The 23,263-nt window shown below is 42.6% G+C and overlaps 1 protein-coding gene across 1 annotated transcript in view; it reads right to left on the bottom strand.

Annotated features, from left to right (window-relative positions):
- Window positions 1–22,023, bottom strand: part of ogdhl (oxoglutarate dehydrogenase L) — a 116,703-nt gene extending 94,680 nt beyond the window's left edge. The window contains exon 1 of the mRNA XM_062975799.1: window positions 21,894–22,023. The gene's annotated coding sequence lies outside the window, so the exon portion shown is untranslated. The remainder of the gene's footprint in view (window positions 1–21,893) is intronic.
- Between the last annotated feature and the right edge of the window lie 1,240 nt (window positions 22,024–23,263).

Raw genomic sequence — 23,263 nt, 5'->3', positions numbered from 1 at the left:
CTTTTGCCGGGTCCATGGAGAGCCCTAGAGGCGAGATGCGGTACCCCAGGAAATCTACCTCTTGTAGATCAAAAGCGCATTTTTCCAGCTTGGCATAAAGCTCATGATCCCGCAATCGTTGCAACACCATTTTAACGTGGTTCTCATGTTCTGATTGTGATCTAGAAAACACCAAAAAATCGTCCAGGTAGATGATCAAGAACCGATCTAGATAGTCCTGAAAAATGTCATTGACAAAATGCTGGAATGTTGCGGGAGCTCCGCATAAACCATAATTCATAACTCGGGACTCGAATAATCCGAATTTAGTCTGGAAGGCGGTCTTCCACTCGTCCCCTTCTCTGATGCGAACTAGGTTATAAGCCCCCCGTAGGTCCAGCTTGGTGTAGACCTTGGCTCCTTGAAGTCGGTCTAGTAGATCCGAGATTAAGGGCAGGGGATAGCTGTTCCGCTTAGTGATATTGTTCAATGCTCTGTAGTCCACCACCAAGCGTAAGTCCCCTGACTTCTTCACAAACATCACTGGGGAGGCGGCTGGGGATTGAGAGGGTCTGATGAATCCCTTGCGAAGGTTTGTCTCTATGAATTCCCTGAGAGCTTCTTGCTCCGGTTCAGTCAGGGAGTAGAGATGCCCTCGCGGGATCGGGGCCCCCTCCACCAAGTCAATGGCACAGTCATAAGGTCTATGTGGGGGTAATTTCTCGGCTTCTTTTTCATTGAATACATCCCAATACTCGGAGTACTTCTTTGGCAAGGTGATAATGGGCTCGGTATCTGTGGCATGGCAGACCTTGGCTACGAGGCAATGGTTTTGGCAGTACTTTGAAGCAAACTGCAGTTCTCTGTTGGACCAGGAGATGCTTGGGTCGTGAAGTGTCAGCCATGGAATCCCCAAAATCACAGGGAAATGGGGAACCTCAGTAACAAAGAAGGAAATCTCTTCCATATGTTCCCTTATCCACATCCTGGTGGGTTCCGACCACTGGCTTACGGGGCCCGTCTTGAGAGGGCGGCCATCGATGGCTTGCACCACACGGGCATTCTTGAAGTCGTGATATTGTAATCCCAGAGAGTCGGCATACTCTCTATCAATGAAATTGTTGGTGGCTCCTGAGTCTATCATGGCGTGGATCATGACGGGTCCCTTTTTTGCTGACCATAAGGTGACCACTAGAAGGAACAGGACCCCGGTTGGCGGCTCTTGAATGGGTTTTTTGACCGGGTTGGCGAGCCTCTCTACGCCCGGTCGCTGGCTTCCCCCGCCGGCTGTGCGCCAGCCGCCTCAGACGTCTTCGTCTCCGTGGAGGACGCCGCCGCAAGACGGACGGCGGGCTTCACTTTGGCTGGGCACTCTCTGGCGAAATGGCCCCCATTCCCGCAATACCAACAGAGGTTTAGGCGTTGGCGGCGGGCCTTCTCGGCGGCATCTAATTTGGGGCGCACATTGCCCAACTGCATCGGCACCTCCTCGCTCCCTCTGGGGTATGGGGATGGTGGTGGGGGTCTCCACACTGGACGCGGCTGAACGCTGGCGGGAGCGAGGGGTTTTGCCCCAGCTCTACCGCTCTGGCCTCGTACCCACTGCTTCCTGTTGGCAATCATGACTTCAGCCCGTAAACATTGCTCAATAAGTGCTTCAAGAGTGTGGGGAGGTTCCACCTTGGAGATTTCCTCCAGCATTTCAATGTTGAGACCCTCCCGAAATTGTCCTCTGAGGGCTACATCGTTCCGGCCGGTGTTGTGGGCCAGCACTCGGAACTCGGCTATGTACTGAGACATGGGTCTGTCTCCTTGAAAGAGGCGGCGGAGTTTGTGACCGGCTGCCTCCAAATTGTCCTCAATTCCCCAGGTCTCCTTAAGGTGGTCCAAGAAGTGTTGCGCTGATCTTAGGTGTGGAGAGGCTTGATCGAACAGTGCCGTCGCCCAGTTAGCCGCTGGCCCGTCTAGAAGACTGTAAACCCACGCCACCTTGATGTCTTCTTGGGGAAACTCGGCGGCACGGGCCTCTAGGTAAGCCTGGCACTGGCGGCGGAAAACTTGGACCTTGGAGGCTTCTCCAGAAAACTTGGTTGGCAACGCCATGGCCGGGAGGCGGATTCCGCGATCTCTCAACCCTTTTATTTCTCCATCCTGCGCGTTGAGTCTGTCACGGATGCGGTCCACTTCGTCCTTGCTGATGGTGTAGCTAAGAGGCTGTTCACCCGGCACGGCTCCGGTAGACATTCTGGCCTTGGTTAATTGGTGCTTATGGTGGCGGAGTCAAACTGTCAGGACCCAGGCTGCAGGGCACCAATAACCATACACAGAGGCCAGAATCTATCTAATATCTTTATTGAAGGAGTATATAAAGTTAATAAAAACAAGTGTAGAAAATAGTCCAGAGTTAGACCTTTCAGGAAAGGTCAAAATTAGTCCAAAGAAACAATGTCCAATATGAAATATTAAGGTCCAAAGTTGTAATCCAGTAACCGAAACACTCACTTGCCAAGCAAGTGAGGGGAGATGACAAGGTCCTTTAGTCCATGAACTTGAGCAAGGCTAGGAAAATAACTTGATACTTGGAACACAAGGCTTGATTCAAGACAACAAGGTAACGAGGAGCAAGAACAAGATCCGTGGAATTACTTGGTAAAATCCGGGAAAACAAGGCGAGACTGAGTCCTGGAAAACAAGGCAAGGTCCGCGAAGGTAAACAAGGCTGGAAACAGGAGCGAAGACTTGGAATCAGGGACAAGGCTTGAAACAGGAACGAGGCTCGGAGCGCGCTGTCCAGACACAACTCGCTCCGGAGGCTGACGAATTGACTCCGCGAAGTTACTTCGCGGGTAAAACACCTATATAGAGTCTAACTTTCCCGCCGAGAGCAGTTCTCTGGGAACCAAAAACGAAAGCTAATCTCTGAGACCAGATGTTTGACTCCTTAAAGATTCTCATGGAAAGCAGGCTTAATTGGCTAAATTCTTAGCAGCTATTCTAGCACTCCTGCGCGAGGCCGCTTCCAAACCTCTCTGTTGTTTACAAAACTCATGGCGAGAAAACACAGGAGATGTAGGTTCAGGGTTTGTTTGACATACTTCTGGAACACAACTCTCTTGCAGGTGCAAGGTCCCCAGATCTGGCTGGGAAGAATCTGGCTGGGAAAATTCCAGTTCTGACTGGGAAGGTAAAAAACCCAAGTTTTCTTCTTCATCAGGTATCACCATGTCATGAACAGGACTACAAGGCCCATGAGTCATCACAATGGGGCAGCGGAATGAATTATCAGGCAGCACCTCATATTGCCCCCTTACCATCTCACATGGAAACCAATCTGTCCTTGGTTTGATCTTGCACTGTCCCTAGCTTACTCTATGAGAACATAAGTAGTCACTCATGTTCTCAGGATTGCCACTTAACAGGCTACCAAGACACAGAGTGTATGGAGCTGGCAGAGAGCCCTGCTGGAAGTAGCCCTGCATCATGTGACAGCTTCCATCCTGGCTACATCTTGACAGCACCCTAGAACGGGGCTTAAAGCCCATGTGATGAGGTCCTTAGATGGAACCTTCCACTCTAGTTTCCACTGTAGTTTCCACTGATGTGTTCCTAATAGATTCTTTTTAATGTCGTACAGTTGTTATCAGCCCTGTTCTAAACCTAACTCTGGGATATGAATCATATGCTTGCTGACTTACAACTTCATCACATTCACCTTTGGAAGCATCATACAATGTTACACTCCAGCTGGAGGACGGATGAGCCTGCCACTTGTCACACAATGTAAGGGAACTTTCTGGGGAGGCCCCTCCTCCAACTGGAAGGAATGTGTTGTACAACACTTCCCTCTCGACATGGAAGGTTTCCTCTCCAGAAGAGTGCCGCTTCCCCCATGTGATGGGGAAAGCATCGCCAAGAGGGAGCAGCATGTAGGGTGACGAATTTGTCCCAGCTGCTCCTCATTTTGGCAGTGAAGCCAGGCAAAGTGGGACACTCCACCTAGCTAATATGATAAGGTCCTTGGAACTTCATCCCACTTCTGTGTTAGTAAGACTCCAAAAATCCTTTGATTATTTTTCTCTTTCTGAATGGTGGGCCTTCATAAAATATCTTCATTCCTGGGGGCTTAGGAACATACAGGATGAAATCTTTTTTGGTGATAGACATCCATGCAACTAAAGAGTCAGCATGGAGTAGTCATCTAAGCATTGGATTTCAACTTTTGAGATCAGGGCCCAAATTACCATTTGACCACAAAAACCCACTGCATGACTTTGGACAAGTTACATACTTAGCCTCAAAAGAAGGCAAGGACAAACACCCTCCAATCAAATTTTACTTCAGAAAACCTGACTGTAGGTTTAGTTTAATGTCACCATTGCATATTTTTGTGTGTTTTCTTTTGGATGGAGCACAAGGGTTTCTTTACCCTCTGAAACTTTTCTACCAATATCTATAAAGCCCAGGTAACACCGGCAGCAGCTGCTATTAAATGGTAGGAGGAGAGAGATCCCCATTCCATTTCTCATCCAAAATGGCAGCACTGGCATTGTGAAAGGGGAGCCAAAAATAGCTCCATGAACTTAAGAGTTTGCCTGTCCCTTAATCTACCGTGTTTTCCCGAAAATAAGACAGTGTCTTATATTAATTTTTGCTCCCAAAGATGCTCTAGGTCTTATTTTCAGGGGATGTCTTATTTTTCCATGAAGAAGAACTCACATTTATTGTTGAACAAAAAAATGAACATTTATTATATACTGTACAGTAGTTTTCATCACAAACCAGCATGACCAGACAAACTGTGAATCCCATCAAGAATTTCTTGTTACTACCATTATTTCCATGTACAACTGGTATGTACATTTACCAATCCTGCATGCTCTGGTGTTCTGTTCAGCAGGCGTGGGCATGCTTCCAAACAAAAACTTTGCTAGGTCTTACTTTTGGGAGAGGCCTTATATTTAGCAATTCAGCAAAACTTCTACTAGGTCTTATTATTCGGGGATGTCTTATTTTCGGGGAAACAGGGTAGGCAGTCAAGTGTAGTGGCAGAACTGTACGAATCAGTTTTCACTGCAGTTCATTTTATTTCATTGTATCTGGTTTTGTATCATAATGTTCCAAAGCATTACAGTGGAGGTCTATTTTTTCCAAAAATGTTATTATCTCAGTTCTTTATTTTCTAAAACTCTTAGGTGAATTGTATACATCCGTGGTTATATACTTGTCATCACTTTGTTTTCGTTATAAGTGATAGACAGACATGATTGACCCTGTATAAACAGAAAAATATTACCACCAGGTTTAAGACCCTGTTGTCACCACTCGTGTCTGTCAAAGTCTCTAGAATTATCTAACAATATTCTCTAATTTTACGATTGCCACTTTCAACTAGTGTAGATCAATTGAATCAATGGAATTTACAGAAAGCAATTACTTACAGATTCATTGCTCCTGCTTAGTTGGAACTTGTTATTGGCTTTAGGGCCATGTCTGTTCATAGCAGCAATGGAAGGGTTTTAGATCAGTTCAATGGACTATTCTGAAGCCATGGAAGAAATTTCAAGTGTGCGCAAGTAAAATTGTGCCTTCTTTCATTTATGCTTTTTCTTTGACTGAGGGAAATGAGGAAGATAAAATTAACGGAACCTACATTGTCTTCTTAATCTAAATGCTGCAAATGAAATATATGTAAACATGAAAAACTCCCTAGACATAGGAGGACATAATGTTCAAAAGTGTCTTTGCCTTAAAACCAGAGTAGACATCAGAAGTAGTGGGTGCCAGAAAGTTGGTTTTATTGGCCATTACATATGTGTTGTCGAAGGCTTTCATGGCTGGGATCACAAGGTTGTTATGTGTTTTCCAGGCTGTATGGCCATGTTTCAGAAGCATTCTCTCCTGATATTTCACCCACATCTATGGCAGGCATCCTCAGAGGTTGTGATGCCTGCTATAGATGTGGGCGAAATATCAGGAGAGAATACTTCTGAAACATGGCCATACAGCCCGGAAAACACACAACAACCCCATTACATATTGAATTATCCATGGTTTTTCCCTGAGTAGCATGAATACCACATTAGGCCTTAGGCTATTGGGGAAAAAGAAGCGCAGAGTTAGTTTGGTTTTGAGGGAGGAAATTAACTACAGAGACAGTTACTTGAAACAAAGGGCAGTGACAGAACTAATGATTCATATTGTGCCATTGCCCTCTACTGGACATTGTTCTAACACAATTTTTTTCAATTGTCATGCTCCTTGTTATCACAACAGGGATAACAAATAGGGGTGTGCGAAATAGCAGAAATCAGTTCTGCTTTGATTCTGTTTTCCTCTCGAATTTGGGGTGCTTTCCCCTCCAGTCTCTGGTTCTGTCTTCCCAAAATGGGAACAAAACTCCTGATCCTGAATTATGAGTCCAAATGGCCCACCTCTTGTGTTGTTGTTTATTCGTTCAGTCGCTGCCGACTCTTCGTGACCTCATGGACCAGCCCATGCCAGATCTTCCTGTCACCGCCAGTTCCTTTAAGGTCAAACCAGTCACTTCAAGGATACCATTCATCCATCGACCCCCCTCTTAATTTTCTGAACTTTCCCCAAAAATGGAACTGATTTCTTCTGTTTTGCACACCCCTAATAACAAAGCCTTTTTCCCAGTGCCAGCATTATGTAGTCAAAATAAGTACCATCCACACATGAGAGGAAAGCATCAATAGTTATGAGAAAACATTAAGATTGCAGAATTTTAAAGAAGGTTTTAGGAAACACATTATGGAGGAGAAAAATAAAAAAAACAGTCCAGTGGAGGCTAAGCATGGGTTTTGAAAGGGAAATAATAGAAAACAGAATGTAAGAATGTAATATCCTAGTACTGGAGTTGCTGCCAAGCCCAGGAACACCCCAAATCTGTGGTTACAAGACCCTTAGAGCACTATTTTATCATGTTTGATAATTGATAGGAATGAAATTGGAAGTAGGACAAAAGAGTGTTTATGATCTGGCATAAATGGTTACTGTTCCTCTCAACATTCAATGGCCAAGCCATTTCAATAACTTTTTTAAAAATAGTGTGACTACAAAATATTTGTTGCTTACTTTTTTGTAAATGTTCTAGAGGGAAAGAAAGGAGTTCCAAGTCTGCCAACTTTCACCAAAATCAGCCCAAACCAGCTATAGTTCTCCACTGATTTCTCTTCCCAGCAGCCAGTAAGTGCTATTCGTGGAACATCACTTCATTTGTCTTTGTTAATATATAACAGTACATTGGCATACAGTGTACCAAGAAGCATTATAAAAGGAGATAATAGAAAACAGCAACATAGTATGCTTGCCTACAAAGAAAACATCACATAAGTAAGATTATCTTATTCTCCTGCTAGACCATACTCCACAATATCATTCTCTGAAATTTTTCAAGGCAAAAGCTCTGCAGAAAAGCTTATACAAATAAGACAGTTATATGGGCAAATGTCTTTTGTGTGTCAAAAACATTTTTGTGTTATGTGTTAGAAGAAAGCTGATTCCAGAACTCTTTACCACCCACCATGTGACATGAAGCATCAACACATTAGCTGATGTTTCCGCTGGGGCATGAAAAACAAGGAAGACGTATATTTGGTATTCACCAATTTATCACATTGAAAGACAACCTCTTACAGGAGCAGGAGATGATATTGGTTCTTTGTGAAATTCCAAGCAGCAAGCCATGTCAGGGGTGACAATGGAGAAAAAAAATACATATCTCAAATTCTGATAGATGTCTTTGGAACAACATTGTTGTTTTCAGAATCATAGCAGGGTGCTGCTCAAACAAATAGTGAAATGACTAGGCTACCAACACTCTTTTCCACACTACATTTGCTTCATAGGTCCCACATTACAAAGAAAATATTGCAGCCAATTGTGTGAATCAGAAGTTTTAGAAGTGCTCCTTAGGCACCTTTTTTCAAAATCTATAACCAACAACTCTCACCTGAACATCAGGCTAGCAACTCCCTTTACTGCCAGGAGCTATAGAAAATAAAATTATGTCACACTTCTCTTTTGGGTTAATAAAAATACCAAATTGAAATAGTTTTAAAGCAACGTGGGAGGGAAACTTAGGCTCCATCTACACTGCCATATAATGCAGCTTGAAATAATAATAATAAAACTTTATTTTTATCCCACCTTATCTCCCTGAGGGGACTCAGGACGGTTATATGGAACTGTGTTATATGGTCAGTGTGGACTCATATAAAGTATTGAACTACATTAACTGAATTAAACTATATTATATGAGTCTACACTGACCATATAATGCAGTTTCAAAGTGTGTTATATGGAGTGTAGATGGGGATATAGTCATATGTATAGTAGGAGTGAGAGTCAACATGATGTATTGGACTACCAAGGAAACCGACTGGATAACCTTGGGCAATCTTCCATCATGCCCGACATGACTATTATTTATTTATTTACAGTATTTATATTCCGCCCTTCTCACCCCGAAGGGGACTCAGGGCGGATCACATTGTACACATATAAGGCAAACATTCAATGCCATATAAACATAGAATAGAGACAGAGACAGACGCAGAGGCAATTTAAACCTCCAGCTTCCAGCTTCCTGAGGGTATACTTGATTCCGGCCACAGGGGGAGCAGCTGCTTCATCATCCACTGCAGCGGCAACTTCCTCATTCCAACGGTGGCTGGATGATTTTTATGGTGTCGTAAATTAGCCTCCACACATATAAGTGTTGTGGCTCAGTCATCATGGCCCAGGTTACATCGAGAGTTGGAGTCAGAAACAGATGAGGCAGTGGTATTCGAAGACATTCCTGCTCAGAACTCAGGCCCTATGGCCTTGCAGGTGCCGGATATCGTAGATCCGCTAATTGGCAAACATTCCGAATTCTCTCCAGTGTTAACCACACAAGATGGTACAGACTTGGGGGAGAATGGAAGTTTTAATCAGAGATATTTTGTTACCAAAGATAGAAGTAGAAAACAAGAACTGAGAAGAAGTCAAAGGCTCGCTCTCAAACTAGATAATGATTAGTTTTCCCATGAGAACTTTCGGAGGCCCTGTACTCCCTAATTCTTACAGACTTTGGATTCTGTTAAAAGTACTCTGCACTGTATTTTCATTGCGGTGTCAACTTTGCCTTTCCTTGGAAGAGGTTCCAGTTTCCAGCTCCTTGCCTTGTCTTCTGAATCCATGCCGAGTTTCCAGTTTCAGGAGAGGCGTGCTGAGCCGCTACTCCCGAGTAGACCTCGCCTTGTTACCGTGACTTCCTTGTTCCTGGATCGAGATTGACTCTGCTTTGTTTACCTTGCTTCTTTGACTTTGCTACAAGACTTTTCAAGCGGATTTGCAGTGCTTTGTTTCATGGGCAAACTTTGATATCTAAGGGAAGCTATCGAGCTTCACTTGTGGATTACAAATTGGACATTGATAAACTCTTTCTGAATTGCAATAGACTATATATAATGGACTATTTCTTACTTTGACATTCCACCTTAAATGCACATAGACCTATATATTTATTCTGCTTCAATAAACAGCCTGCGTGTTATATTGGCTCCTGCCTGGTTTTCGAGTGCTCGCACTGCCTTGGGGTGCAACAATAAGTGGTACCTAAATTTCCTACTTGATAGATGCAACTATCTTTCGGGTTGCTTAGGTCAACAAAGAGCAGGGGCTATTTTTTATTTTAATTGTTGGGTGCTCACCCTGACATGGGCTGGCCTCGAACTCATGACCTCTTGGTCAGAGTGATTTATTGCAGCTGGCTGCTAACCAGCCTGCGCCACAGCCCGGCCCCTACTACACCTTGCACCATTCCCAATTGTATAGCAGTTTGGCATCACTGGGCAAATCTAAATGAGCTATGAGTTCCGGGGTCTGCTGCTCTTAAATTTGCATTTGAAATAATTACAAACCCTAATGTTTGTCCCAAACAATCGCTTTTAGAAATAGCTGAATTAAATTTTGTGAGGGGAATGAAGAAAGCAGTTGGTGTGTGTGTGCTAACTGGAAAAAAGCAAAGCACCAAGCCAATTGGTTGGGCGACACCCAGAGAGCTAGCTGAACCTAGCGATTTTGGAAACAGTTATTTTGAGTTCTGTGTGAAGGAGCAAAGAGAGAGGAGGGTTTGCTTCTGGGCTGCTGCTGCATTAAAGACTTTTTGCATGGACATTTAAAGACCATTTGAATCTTGCAAAAGGACATTGTGTGAAACAATGCAACTGTTCACATGATTGTATATATGTTGCTCTCCATTTCAAAGAATAAAAGTTCCTGTTCTTTAATGATCATCTGCATGGCATAGCTTTTCTCTGGCAAGACAGTGTGTGGACTGGTCAATTCAATTTAATCAATTGTAATATAAAACTATCTTGGATTAAAAGCAATATAAAAAGTGTCTAAATAGTAATACCCTAAAGGTACCAGATCCTGTCTGATCATGGAAGCTAAGCAGGGTCAGCTATGATTTGGATGGGAGATCACCAATGAATACCAGGTGCTGTAGGCTATATTTCAGAGAAAGGGGGTGGAAAAACCATCTTTTCATATTCCTTGCCTTAAAAAATTCCCTGAAATGCATAGACTCACCATAAATTGATGGATAATTTGAAAGCAGATGCACACACAAAAAGTGCATAGTGTCTACCCATGAAAGGCTCCTTTATCAATAGGGAGCCTAAATTCGCCAGAATAAAATGGTCTTCACTAGCAGTTGGAGGAGAGCATCCTAGGCTTCTGAAAAGGACATTTTGAGAGTTTTCACCCAGAAAACATGCTTCCGAAGGTGGTGCTGCTGTCAGCCATGGCACCCACTCCCAAAGATTTTGGAACTTCAATAAGACTTCAAGCAAGAGTTATGGTTTTTTTCTTTGTTTTTAAAACATTTCCCACTCTTTCAAAGTTTTGTAATGTTGAAGCCATTGATGGATCGGGGAGGACCCAGCAGCACCTGTAAAAAGGTAAAGGTAAAGGTTTCCCCTGACGTTAAGTCCAGTCATGTCTGACTCTGGGGGTTGGTGCTCATCTCCATTTTTAAGCTGAAGAGCCAGCATTGTCCGTAGACACCTCCAAGGTCATGTGGCCGGTATGACTTCATGGAGCGCCGTTATCTTCCCACCAGAGCGGTACCTATTGATCTAATCACATTGACATGTTTTCAAACTGCTAGGTTGGCAGGAGCTGGAGCTAACAGCGCCGCTCCCGGGGTTTGAACCTGGGACCTTTCGGTCTTCAGCTCAGTGCTTTAACGCACTTCGCCACCGGGGCTCCTGTACTCTGAACTATATCAAAGCTAAACCCTTTAATTTATCTATAAATTAAATTAAAATAAATTATCTATAAAAATATTTCTTGTGTAACTTGCATTGTTTGTGTACTGTACAAATTTCTAAATGTATAAACTTGTATAAGATATACGGTATCCTGAAGACATATACTTCAGCTGTGTCTCCTATTTACATAAGCTCCTGGGAACGGAGATCACTACACAATTAAAGAAAGGTCCCTCTAGCGATCTCTCAAGTCAGATAATATCAGATTCTTTTGTGTATAGTTATGAAACATATTATCCCTTTGTCACTAAGATGGGCTTAGGATGTTTACCTGTTTAACTAAGATTAGAGACTTACTATTCCCATGGAAGAGAATGCTAAAACAGATATGATGAATACATTAGCCTTCTGAATGGGCAGCAAGCCTCTGGTTACCCAGAATTGACACTTTTTGTTTCCTGTGTTTTGCTCATTTTTCTCCTTGAAACTGGAGACTAGAAACAGACTAGAGAGATGGGCCGAAACTAACAAAATTAAGTTCAATGGGGAAAAATGCAAGATACTTCACTTCGGCAGAAAAAATGGAATTCAAAGATACAGAATGGGGGACGCCTGGCTCGACAGCAATACGTATGAGAGAGACCTTGGAGTCCTCGTGGACAACAAGTTAAACATGAGCCAACTATGTGATGCAGCTGCTAAAAAAACCAATGGGATTTTGGCCTGCATCAATAGGAGTATAGTGTCTAGATCCAGGGAAGAAGTCATGTTCTCCCTCTATTCTGCCTTGGTCAGACCACACCTGGAATACTGTGTCCAATTCTGGGCACCGCAGTTGAAGGGAAATATTGACAAGCTGGACGGTGTCCAGAGGAGGGCAACTAAAATGATCAAGGGTCTGGAGAACAAGCCCTATGAGGAGCGGCTTAAAGAACTAGGCATGTTTAGCCTGCAGAAGAGAAGGCTGAGAGGAAACATGATAGCCATGTACAAATATGTGAGGGGAAGTCATAGGGAGGAGGGAGCAAACTTGTTTTCTGCTGCCCTGGAGACTAGGACGCGGAACAATGGTCTCAAATTACAGGAAAGGAGATTCCACCTGAACATCAGGAAGAACTTCCTCACTGTGAGAACTGTTCGACAGTGGAACTCTCTCCCCCAGACTGTGGTGGAGGCTCCTTCTTTGGAGGCTTTTAAGCAGAGGCTGGATGGCCATCTGTCGGGGGTGCTTTGAATGCGATTTCCTGTTTCTTGGCAGGGGGTTGGACTGGATGGCCCATGAGGTCTCTTCCAACTCTACTATTTTATGATTCTATCCTCTCACAAGGGGCATATCTGCAATGGATTGGACCTTTAAACCCACCAATAGTTTACTGTTTCACCCTCCTGTCGTGACACCAAGGAAACTTCCACTCATGGATCCTAGCCGACACAATTTCTCAGGCAATCAGGAGGAGGCGTGGGAAGTCTGAATAGCTGTCAACAGTGTACGAAATGTCTTGTACTTTTCTATGAAGTTATACTTGTACATTTTGAGCATTGGCTGATACTTGCATCTCTTTTGGCCAAAATGTAATAAACCTCTGTAATTTGCCTTTAATTCGGAGTGCTTGTTCTCTGTCCTGGCTGATCTGGTTTAGCAGAAGGTCACCGGGCACAGACCTCTTTATCTGCAATCCTAGATGAAATAACTTCAGTGAGACCAAGAGAACAGCTTTTTGGAAACATCTCTTCCAAACATCTTCAGGCAAGTATAAGTGGTGCCAAACTTATGGCCCTCCAGGTTTTTTGTACTTCAACTCCCAGAATTCCTGGCCATTGGACAAGCTCGTTAGGGCTTCTGGGAATTAGAGGTCCTCACATCTCGAGGGCTGCAAGTTACTATCAACTTACAAATTAATGCTAGCCCAAACCACCATTGATCAAAAAGGAAATGTTTCTTTCAGGGTTCCTAGGGCAGTGATAGTCACTCTCCCAGTTCTATAAATTGCCACTTCTTTGTTTTTTCTTTGTGTCCCCCTTTTTCCTGGACATACTTTGTCTTTTTCTTCATACTCAGATGTTTTTTTTCTCTTTGCCTTTCTTTTCAAGAGCTCTGCTCCACTTTACTGTCTTGTCTTTCCTTCCAGCAGCTCTTCCCTCCTTGGTTTTCAATCAGTTTTCTCTTTTCTCCAACAGCTTTGTAAAAAACACATCCCCACTGTTTTTTCTCCTCGTTGCATATCCTGCCACTTTTCATAGATTATATTCAATGGCTTTGTACAGTAATTATTATTTTCTGAGTTCTTTTCTTTTCTTTTCTTTTCTATAGATGCCCCTACCTTCCAGTGTAATCCTCATAGGTTTGTGGTTATCTCCCTATTGCCTTCTTCCATTTGGGAGACAAGAAATCAGCCCCAATAATAAGTTTCTCCCAATAAAACGTATTACAAGTTGGACTTATAAGGTATCTCAAGCATGTTCCCCTTCTCCCCAGTCCATTCGCAAATGTCCAAAGGCTATGAAACACTCCTTCACAACCTATATTTGTAAAAGGTCAGGCAATTATGAATGAAAATGCCATTTTGTTTATATAGTTTCTGTTTTGTGACAAAGATGAAGTTACAAAGTCTATGCTCCTGGCATCTTATGAATATTATTCCTTTTGGAAATTCCTCAGGGAACAGAAGAAATAATGCCTTCAAATTCCAGCAGTGTAATTGCTTTACCGTGTGAACGTTTTGATGACTGAGTTAACACAAAATTTAATAACAGCATTTGTTGGAGGGAAAAGGAGAAAGCAAAAGAGAAAGGATATATGCAATTACTCCAATTTATTTTCATGACATTCTGTTTTAAATCCAATCAATTGCTAGTTGAACAAGGAAATATTGTGTCATTTAACAGAAGAATACTGCTTTTTCCTAAGCAGCTTTCTTAACATTTAATTTTGTAAATTGATGCTCCATAACAAAAAAAAGCATTTACCGAGTTAGAAATGTTGAAGAATTATTGCCGTTGGTTGAGCTTGAAATTCAAAGGAAATTCTTCATTTTTTTCAAACTGTTATAGCATTAGACTGCCATTATGAAGGTTTCATTAATGCAATTAACTTTAGATGTTAAAAACTGTGCTTGCTCTGCAGTTTTACTGATTTAACTTTAGCTTATAGTCAAAGTTACAGTGGCAACAATTTGAATGATCTATCATTAAGTCCTGCAGATCCAACATTGGAAGCAAGTTGTGTTTTATATACCACACAGGTTTTCATTCCACACAATGGACTTCTTTACATGGGGGGCTGCAAGCATTGTAGGACACTTGCAGCACAGCAGTTGTACAGAGCCCCACTCCAACCATCACATAGAGCATGGTCACTTCAGGTGGGGCTCTGTACAACAACTGTGGCGTGAATGTCCTATGACAATGCACCCAGGACACGGGAGGCTTCCCATGTTCCATAAAGAATAATAGAGCCAGCATGGCAGAAAGCTGTGTAGCGACACTTCCCCATGTGTTATTATGAAGCATTGCTGTTGACAAGGCAGGGCACCAGGATTGCCTGGCTGCCCCGCTGATTTGCCAAAGAGGCTGGCGAGTCGCCCTGCTGCTAAGGATCAATGTGATGAGATCGAATATTCCCCATGGCACACTAGGGATTCCTTCCTTCCTAGCCTAGCAGTTCGAAAACATGCAAATGTGAGTAGATCAATAGGTACCGCCTCAGAAGGAAGGTAAACGGCACTCCATGCAGTCATGCCAGCTGCATGATCTAGAACGGGGTCCCCAAACTAAGGCCCATCAGCCGGATGTAGCCCTCCAAGGTCATTTAACTGGCCCCTGTCCTAAACTTTAGATTTAGGGTTGACCTAAGTCTACTTGGTCTTTGGAGGTCTCTTTGCTTAGCTACGGCCTTATGAGACCATCTAGATGGCTTTTGGAGGTCACTTTCCTTACCTATGGTCCTATGAGACCGTCTAGATGGCCTTTGAGGGTCCCTTTCCTTATCTATGGTTTTATGAGATTGTCTTGATGGCCTTTGGGGGCCCCTTTGCTTACCTATGGTCCTATGAGACCATCTAGATGTACTTTGAGGGTCCATTTCCTTATCTATAGTCTTCTGACGGCCTGATGAGATCATCTAGACGGTCTTTGAGGGTCTCTTTCCTTACTGATGGCCTTTGGAGATCATCTAGATGGTCTTTGAGGGTCCCTTTCCTTACCAATGGTCTTATGAGACTATCTAGATGGTCTTTGGAGGTCTCCTTGCTTACCTATGGGCTTGAGATCTTCTAGATCAGGGATCCCCAAACTAAGGCCCATGGGCCGGATGCAGCCCTCCAAGGTCATTTACCTGGTCTATTTCCTAAACTTTAGACTTTAGGGTTGACCTAAGTCTGAAACGACTTGAAGGCACACAACAACAACAGTCCTAATTTTAGACTATTTCATCATAGTCCGGCCCAACAGTCTGAGGGACAGTGAATTGGCTCTCCACTTAAAAAGTTTGAGGAGCCCTGATCTAGAAGGTGTCTATGGACAACACAGGCTCTTCGGCTTAGAAATGGAGATGAGCACTACCCCCCCAGAGCTGGAGATGAGCACCACCCCTGAGAGCTGGAAGGGGAAACCTATACCTTTATCTGTGTTTTGTTGTTTCTAGGCACTGAATGTTTGCCTTTGTGTTTGTGTATGCTGGAATCCGCCCTGAGTCCCCTCGGGGAGATAGGGTGGAATACAAATAAAGTGTTGTAGTTGTTGTTGTTACTATTATTCCTAATGTGGAGACACTACATGCAACGAAGAGACGCTTTGCTTCAGACATGTCACTTTTGTATGAACAAAGGAAGATGAACGGTACTAACATGCTTTGCAATTGCCTGTTTAAATGGCATGATTAGTAAACACATGAACAGAAACAGGTGAATGCACAGAAAGAGTCATCAAGCTAAAAATTAGGCAGGTATCATTGTAGAAGTTTGACTGTGATGTTTGTGTAATAAAGATTTAAAGATGTGCCTTATCCTTCATGCATGCCCTAATTCCACACTGTAGAATTAATGCAGCTTGACACCATTTTAACTGTAATGGCTCAATGCAATGCAATCATGGGAGTTGCTGTATGGTGAGGCACCAGAACTCTTTGGCACAGGAGGCTAAAGACCTTGTAAAACTATAACACCCATGGTTGCATAGCATTGAGTGAGATCAAACTGCATTAATTTTGCAATGTAGATACAACCCTACACGACATAATGTTATGGTTGAGCCTTCTGGCTCCGATACTAGGAGACGGGGTCGTAAGACTCCTCGTGAGTCAGACTCTTTTGAGGAGCGTGAAAGGAAACGGCTCCGGGACTTATTTGCAGAACCAACAGATGAGGACTCTTTTGAGGGTTTTACCAAGGGAATGGAGGAAGAAATGGTCAGCTCGGAGGAGGATGACATGGAGTGGACTCGTGTGAGGGAGGATTTGGGTGTCACCAGCAATGAAAGCATGGGAGGCGATTGGCGGGTTGCAGGATCAGACCCATGGACGGGCTGGAGGGATGGAGCGGGATCCACAGCTGGGGATGCTGTGGGGCGTAGTCAAAGGTGTTTTAGCTCTGATGAGGATGATGATGATGAGGCACCTGGGATTAGGATGGCAGCTGACAGCGATGATGAGCTTGAACTGGGATAAAATGGGGTTTAGGATCAATGTCTAATTGCGTTGGGCAAGGTAATCTGGACGAACGCTTGGGCTCTTGTTGGGGAACTTCCTGAAGACGGGTGTGATTCGTTGCTGGATACGTAAGTTACTAAGGACACTGGGCATAGACGGCGGGAGGTACTGTGTGGGGTTTTTCTGTGCAACTTGTGTTTAATCTTAATAGCTTAGACCTCCGTCATCTTTTTGACGGACATTAATTACCTACTCTGGATTGACGCTGGTCTGACTGACTTCGACCCTGGATTATCCCTTCTGTGGCTATCGGTGGGACTTGTGGAATTCTAGACGTCTGCACTTGGCTTTCGACCTTGGACCAGATTGAGACCCTGCTGACTGCCGTTACCCTGATTGATGTGCCTGGACCCGGATTTCGCTCGTTGCACGGAGGAGTAAACAGCCTGATTTACTCATCTGTAGCTTTTGAGTAACAGAGAGGAATCTGCTGCCAATTTATTGTGTTCATTCTGACCTTCTGTTAATCCTCTTTTTTTTGTTAAATTTGCAGGCTGAAGTAAGCACTTTTGATTTAATCCGGATTAAACTCCTGTTTAATCCGGTTTATCCTTTTTGAACCGTTTTAGTTCAAACGGAGCTGTTTTTGTTACTTTTCACACTGAAGTCAAGTGTTTGCCTAATCCTTTGTTTCCTATGGGCATTTTCAGTTTTGTAACCTCAATAAACTGAGTTTTACTCTATTTGGTGGCGTTCTGTCTTTGACACATAACACACCTGACTTATGCAACAACACATAGATGTTTTAACTACAGAAACCGCTGCTATTTAATTACTATTGATATATGTTCACATGCTGCTAATTTTCACAAAGAAATTACATGATCAGTTAGCTATTTTTATAACCGGGACATACTGAATCTTTTTTAACTGTTTCCCCAGTGTCACTTCAGTCAAAATTGCAAATAAGCTTGTATCACAGGGAGACAGCTTGGTTAGCTAGAAATTGATGACAATGCTGTAATGGAGCTGTATAAAAGATATGGCTCACATACAGCTCATAGGTTGCATTCACTTAAGCTATGATAAATTAGCAAGGATTAGGCTTGCTACATAGCAAAACCATAAATATATAGTCATTTGGGTTGAAGGAATGTCAGAAAACCACAGTTAACTAATTTTGATGACAACTTTTATGAATCATGTCTATCCTGTTAAAACATGCTTAATAGCCTGGGTAGTGTATTCTTTTACAAACATATTTTAACTCTTCCAAGGCATTCTAATACTGGAAATGCTCTACAGAAACTCCAAGGTGGTGAGTCAGGGAGTGAACACTAAACCATTTTATGACAGGACATTATTGGTATTTTACCAATAATTGCATTCTAATACCAAATAAACATCTTGAAAAAGTTGCTTTCTCAAATCAATAGCCATGTGAACATTTCTTTTTCTTAAGGTTTGTCATTACTATAAGCTATGATGAGACAATGCACGGGATATTTGAGCCAACTACAACAAACAATACTGAAAAAAATGAACTATAGAAATTTGGTGGGCAAAAATGTACTGTATATACTCGAAGATAAGCCGAGTTTTTCAGCCCTTATTTATGAGCTGAAAAAGCCTCCCCCGGCTTATATTCGGGTCAAGGTCAAGCCAGCAGCGGAGCCTGGAGGCCACAGTATGTTTTCTTTTCCAAAACCTCCCTCCTCTGCTTCTCCTCCCAGGCTGGTTATCTTATTTTTTTTGAGAGAGAGACAGAGAAGAAGCAAATGTTTTCAAAAGCGAAAGGAGAGTGTGAGAGAAACCCTTGCAAGCCAGATTCCATGGGCAGAAAGGGAAGAAAAAAAGATATTCTTGCAAATTTGCACGATTCATTGCTATTACTACTACTACTACTACTACTACTACTACTGCAAGAACATTTGAGTCCAAAGGGAGGGAAGGAGGGAAAAGAGAGCAACAGAAGGTGTGTATTTCTTTTTATTCCTAAGGAAACAAAAATGAAGTGGGTTTTTTGGGAGGGGGAGAGAAGTTTTAAAGCCTTTTCTGGCTACTTTTAGAGTTTGAAAAAGGGAGAAAGAAAAGAGGTGGGAAGGGGCAGGAGAAAAGAGGACAAAGTTGTTTTTAGGGGGGCTTTGCTTGCATTTCTTCCTTGGGTAAATGCATGCCTCAAAGCTTCTAAATATTTATATAGATGTTCCCCTACAAATACATTAATATATGAATTTTCCCCTCATATGTTTACAGGTCTTTGCAAATCCTATGTAAATACAGATAACTAGAGATTTCCATGTACCTGTATATCTGTTCCTATATGTATACAATAATTTTATATATAAATTTTATATGAATTTTACCCTCACATGTTTGCAAGTGCAGAGGGAAAATGCGTGTGCACACACACACACAGATGTCTGGATAGATATAAACACTGATAAATAGGACTTGTAAATATTGCAGGAGGAAAATGCACATAGAGAGAGGATTTGCAAAGGTTTCCGGGGGAAATACACATGTGAAATTAGTATATATAATGATAGATCTATATCTAGCTCTGCATTGTTTATGTAGGCATTATATGTTTGCCTGTTACTATGTTGGAAGCTGGCCAGAGTCCCCAGGGGGAGATAGATAGGGCAGGGTACAAATGAAGCTGTTGTTGTTGATTGTGATTATTATTATAAAGTTATTGTTGCTTTTCCACTTATAGAGTTAGTTTACTGTTTTTCTTTAAAATACAGTAAATATTCAAAACATTTAACCCACTGATGCCTCAATTAATGTAATTTTATTGGTATCTAATTTTATTTTTTAAATTTACCAGTAGCTGCTGCATTTCCCACCCTCGGCTTATACTCGAGTCAGTACGTTTTCCCAGTTTTTTGTGGTAAAATTAGGTGCCTCGGCTTATATTTGGGTCGGCTTATACTCGAGTATATACAGTAAATTAAAGTAGCAAGTTAAAGCAGATGAATGCCTTGCTTTCTCCAACTGCGACATTATGCAATCAAAAGTTTTAATAATGATGGTTTTATCAACTTTAGAAGAGATAAAGAAATTGTATCAATACTTTTCATGCACAAATGATTTAATTAACACTTGCCGCATACATTTGGCCATTACAAAGACATAGTGGGTGTCTCATTTTTTAAAAGGAGTAAGATCACCGTGATTTGGCCATGATGGTTCATGCCTTGGTTACATCCAGATTGGATTACCGCAATGCATTCCACGTGGGCTGCCTTTGTAGTCGGCCTGAAAATTTCAACTGGCAGTCTTCTAACTGGAACTAATTATAGGGAACATACGACGCCCCTATTAAAACAACTCCACTGGCTGCTGATAGTAGGTTATGACCTATAAAACCCTAAATAGTTCAGACCCCGCCTATCTCTGCGATCATATCTCTCCCTATGAACCGGTGTGGAGTCTTGGATCTACTGGGGATGCCTTCCTCTCGCTCCCACCACCGTCTCAAACATGGTTGGTGGGAACGAGAGAGAGGGCCTTTTCGGTGGTGCCTTCCCCACTTTTGGAATGCCCTTCATAGAGAGATAAGACAGGCCCTGTCACTATCCTCTTTCCACAGGGATGTGAAAACTTGGTGGTTCCAGCAGGCTTTTGAAAATGATTAACCTCAGACCTTACCCTGGCCACCAGTTAGGACCCTGCTTTGCACTTTTCCCATTTCCCTGGCCCTACTATACCTCGTACTAGCCTAGTCCTCCTATAACTGCTCAGTAGGCCTTGGAATTGAGTAACTCAGACCCTATCCTGGCCATCAGTTTGCACTTTATCCACTCCCCAGCCCTTTATTGCACTATCCCTGGCCCAGCCTCTCATAGTTGTCTTGGCCCACCCTGAAATTCTGACCATTGGTAGTTGAATTTCAGCCAGTTCCAGTAGTACTGGAACTAGCTTCCCATTTTAAATGTGTATGTTTATTTTAATAGTAATATGTAATGAAAGGAGCGAAGAATGGGTGAAACAGGAGACACAAATTCCATCGACAACTCTAGTGGACTCTGCAGAAGAAGTTGCAGTTATATTTCATACAAAGGAAAATCAGTCTGTTTAGCAAGCCTTACAAATGCTGAATTGTTATCAGTAAAGGTTTAACTTTTATATCGATTTGATATACCTACCATGTTTCCCCGAAAATAAGACAGTGTCTTATATTAATTTTTGCTCCCAAAGATGTGCTAGGTCTTATTTTCAGGGGATGTCTGATTTTTCCATGAAGAATTCACATTTATTGTAGAACTAAAAAAATGAACATTTATTATATATTATACAGTAGTTGTCATCACAAACCAGCATAACCAGACAAACTGTGAATCCTATCAAGAATTTCTTGTTACTACCATTATTTCCATGTACAACTGGTATGTACATTTACCAATCCTGCATGCTCTGGTGTTCTGTTTGGCAGGTGCTGGGCATGCTTCCAAACAAAAACTTTGCTAGGTCTTACTTTCGGGGGAGACCTTATATTTAACAATTCAGTAAAACTTCTACTAGGTCTTATTATCCGGGGATGTCTTATTTTGGGTGAAACAGGGTATATACCCAGGATCACATAAACATCCCAGGCTGAACTTCAAACTGCTATAAACAAGTTTGCTGTATAACACTGAATAAAGTGTAACAGTGGAACAGGAAACAAACAAACAAAAACCCAATTCAATGAACCAAGAAAATTCCTATGTACAATACCAACAGAACGACACTTTGAGAATACCTACACAATTAAAATCTGAAGAGATAAAACCACCACCAATTCCACAGAGAACAGAATAAGATTAAAAGAGTTAAAATGAAAATGTCCAAGGTATGAGGGTTAATGAGTTATGTTCAAAAAGGGCCTGTCTACAAGGGCCATATACCCTGAGCAGGGTCAGAAGTCATCCCTGGGCATCTGGATAACATCTGTGGACTTTCAGCGTTCTGTGCCACAAGGAAAAGAAGATGGCACCTACCTTTTTTTTGTCCTATGTCGCTACAGCCATGGTCACAGAGCGGATGTCAGTCAAGGCACCTATGCAAACCCGGTTAAAGGAGGGGAGAAAGGAGATGCATTGCCCCCATGTTCCCCCCCTCTTTTCTTCATATTGCCAAGGTGCCTTTGTTGACATTGTCAAAGGTGCCTGGCAACAGCCAAGTGCTCTCCAGAGCTCCGTGGTTGCTGCTACGGCAACAGAACGACAAAGATGAGGATGACCATCAATTATTTAAGAAGCGAATTGAGAATACAGTTATAATGTATAGAAAAATCATAAAGTTAAATACTTGGCATTATACTAGATTTCCTTTGACCATAAGCTGGCCACTTCGAGTGCCTCTGGTGTCATTGTAAGAAGATCCTCCATTGTGCATGTAGCAGGGCTCAGGTTGCATTGTAGTAAGTGGCTGTGGCTGCTCTTCTCCACACTTGCATGTCGTGGACTCCACTTTGTAGTCACATTTCTTCAAGTTAGCTCTGCATCTCCTGGTGCCAGTCTGTTCAGTGTCTTCCAAGTCACCCAATCTTCTGTGTGCCCAGGGGGGAGTTTCCCATCTGGTATCAGCCACTGCTTGGATTCTTGCTTGCTGAGGTGTTGCTGCAATTATCTCTGTAGAGCTTAGGAAGCTATTTCTTGATTTAAGGAGTTGGCGTGCTGGCTGATATCCGAACAGAGGATGGGCTGGAGATGTCACTGCCTTGGTCCTTTCATTAGTAGCTGCTACTTCCTGGTGGATGTCAGGTGATGCAATACCAGCTAAACAGTATAATTTTTCCACTAGTGTAGGGTGTAGACATCCTGTGATAATGTGGAATGTTTCATTAAGAGCCCCATCCATTGTTTTAACATGGTGAGATGTATTCCACACTGGGCATGCATATTCAGCAACAGAGTAGCAAAGCGCAAAGGCAGATGTCTTCACTGTGTCTGGTTGTGATCCCCAGGTTGCGTCAGTCAACTTTTGTGTGACCATCCACTGAGATTGAACAAAATTGGGACTTCATCTTACTGCTGCTGCTGCAGGAAGATGGGCAGTGTAGCTGCCCTGATGACCAGTTGGGAGTATTGCCACTCTGGGCCAACCCCACATTTTGTGATCCTTTGTATTTATGTTCACCAGGACTGATAAAACTTGCTTCTAAATGTCCACAATTTGTTAAGTCCTAGCATAAATGGCATAGTATCGTAATATTGTAATATAAACAATGGAAGGGTTCTGTATTAGTACTAATTTTTTACATGTTGAGCATTTGGTGATGAATAGTCAGGTGGCCAGAATGCTGTTGTGATCTGATCACTACATTTCAGGGAGACCTAGTAGGTTTCAGCCATGGAAACTCACTAGG

Source organism: Anolis carolinensis, chromosome 3 (assembly GCF_035594765.1).
Source record: "Anolis carolinensis isolate JA03-04 chromosome 3, rAnoCar3.1.pri, whole genome shotgun sequence".
Taxonomy (NCBI): Eukaryota; Metazoa; Chordata; class Lepidosauria; order Squamata; family Dactyloidae; genus Anolis; species Anolis carolinensis.
Note: the sequence above shows the minus strand (reverse complement) of the source record. Positions and strands in the feature narration are given on the sequence as shown.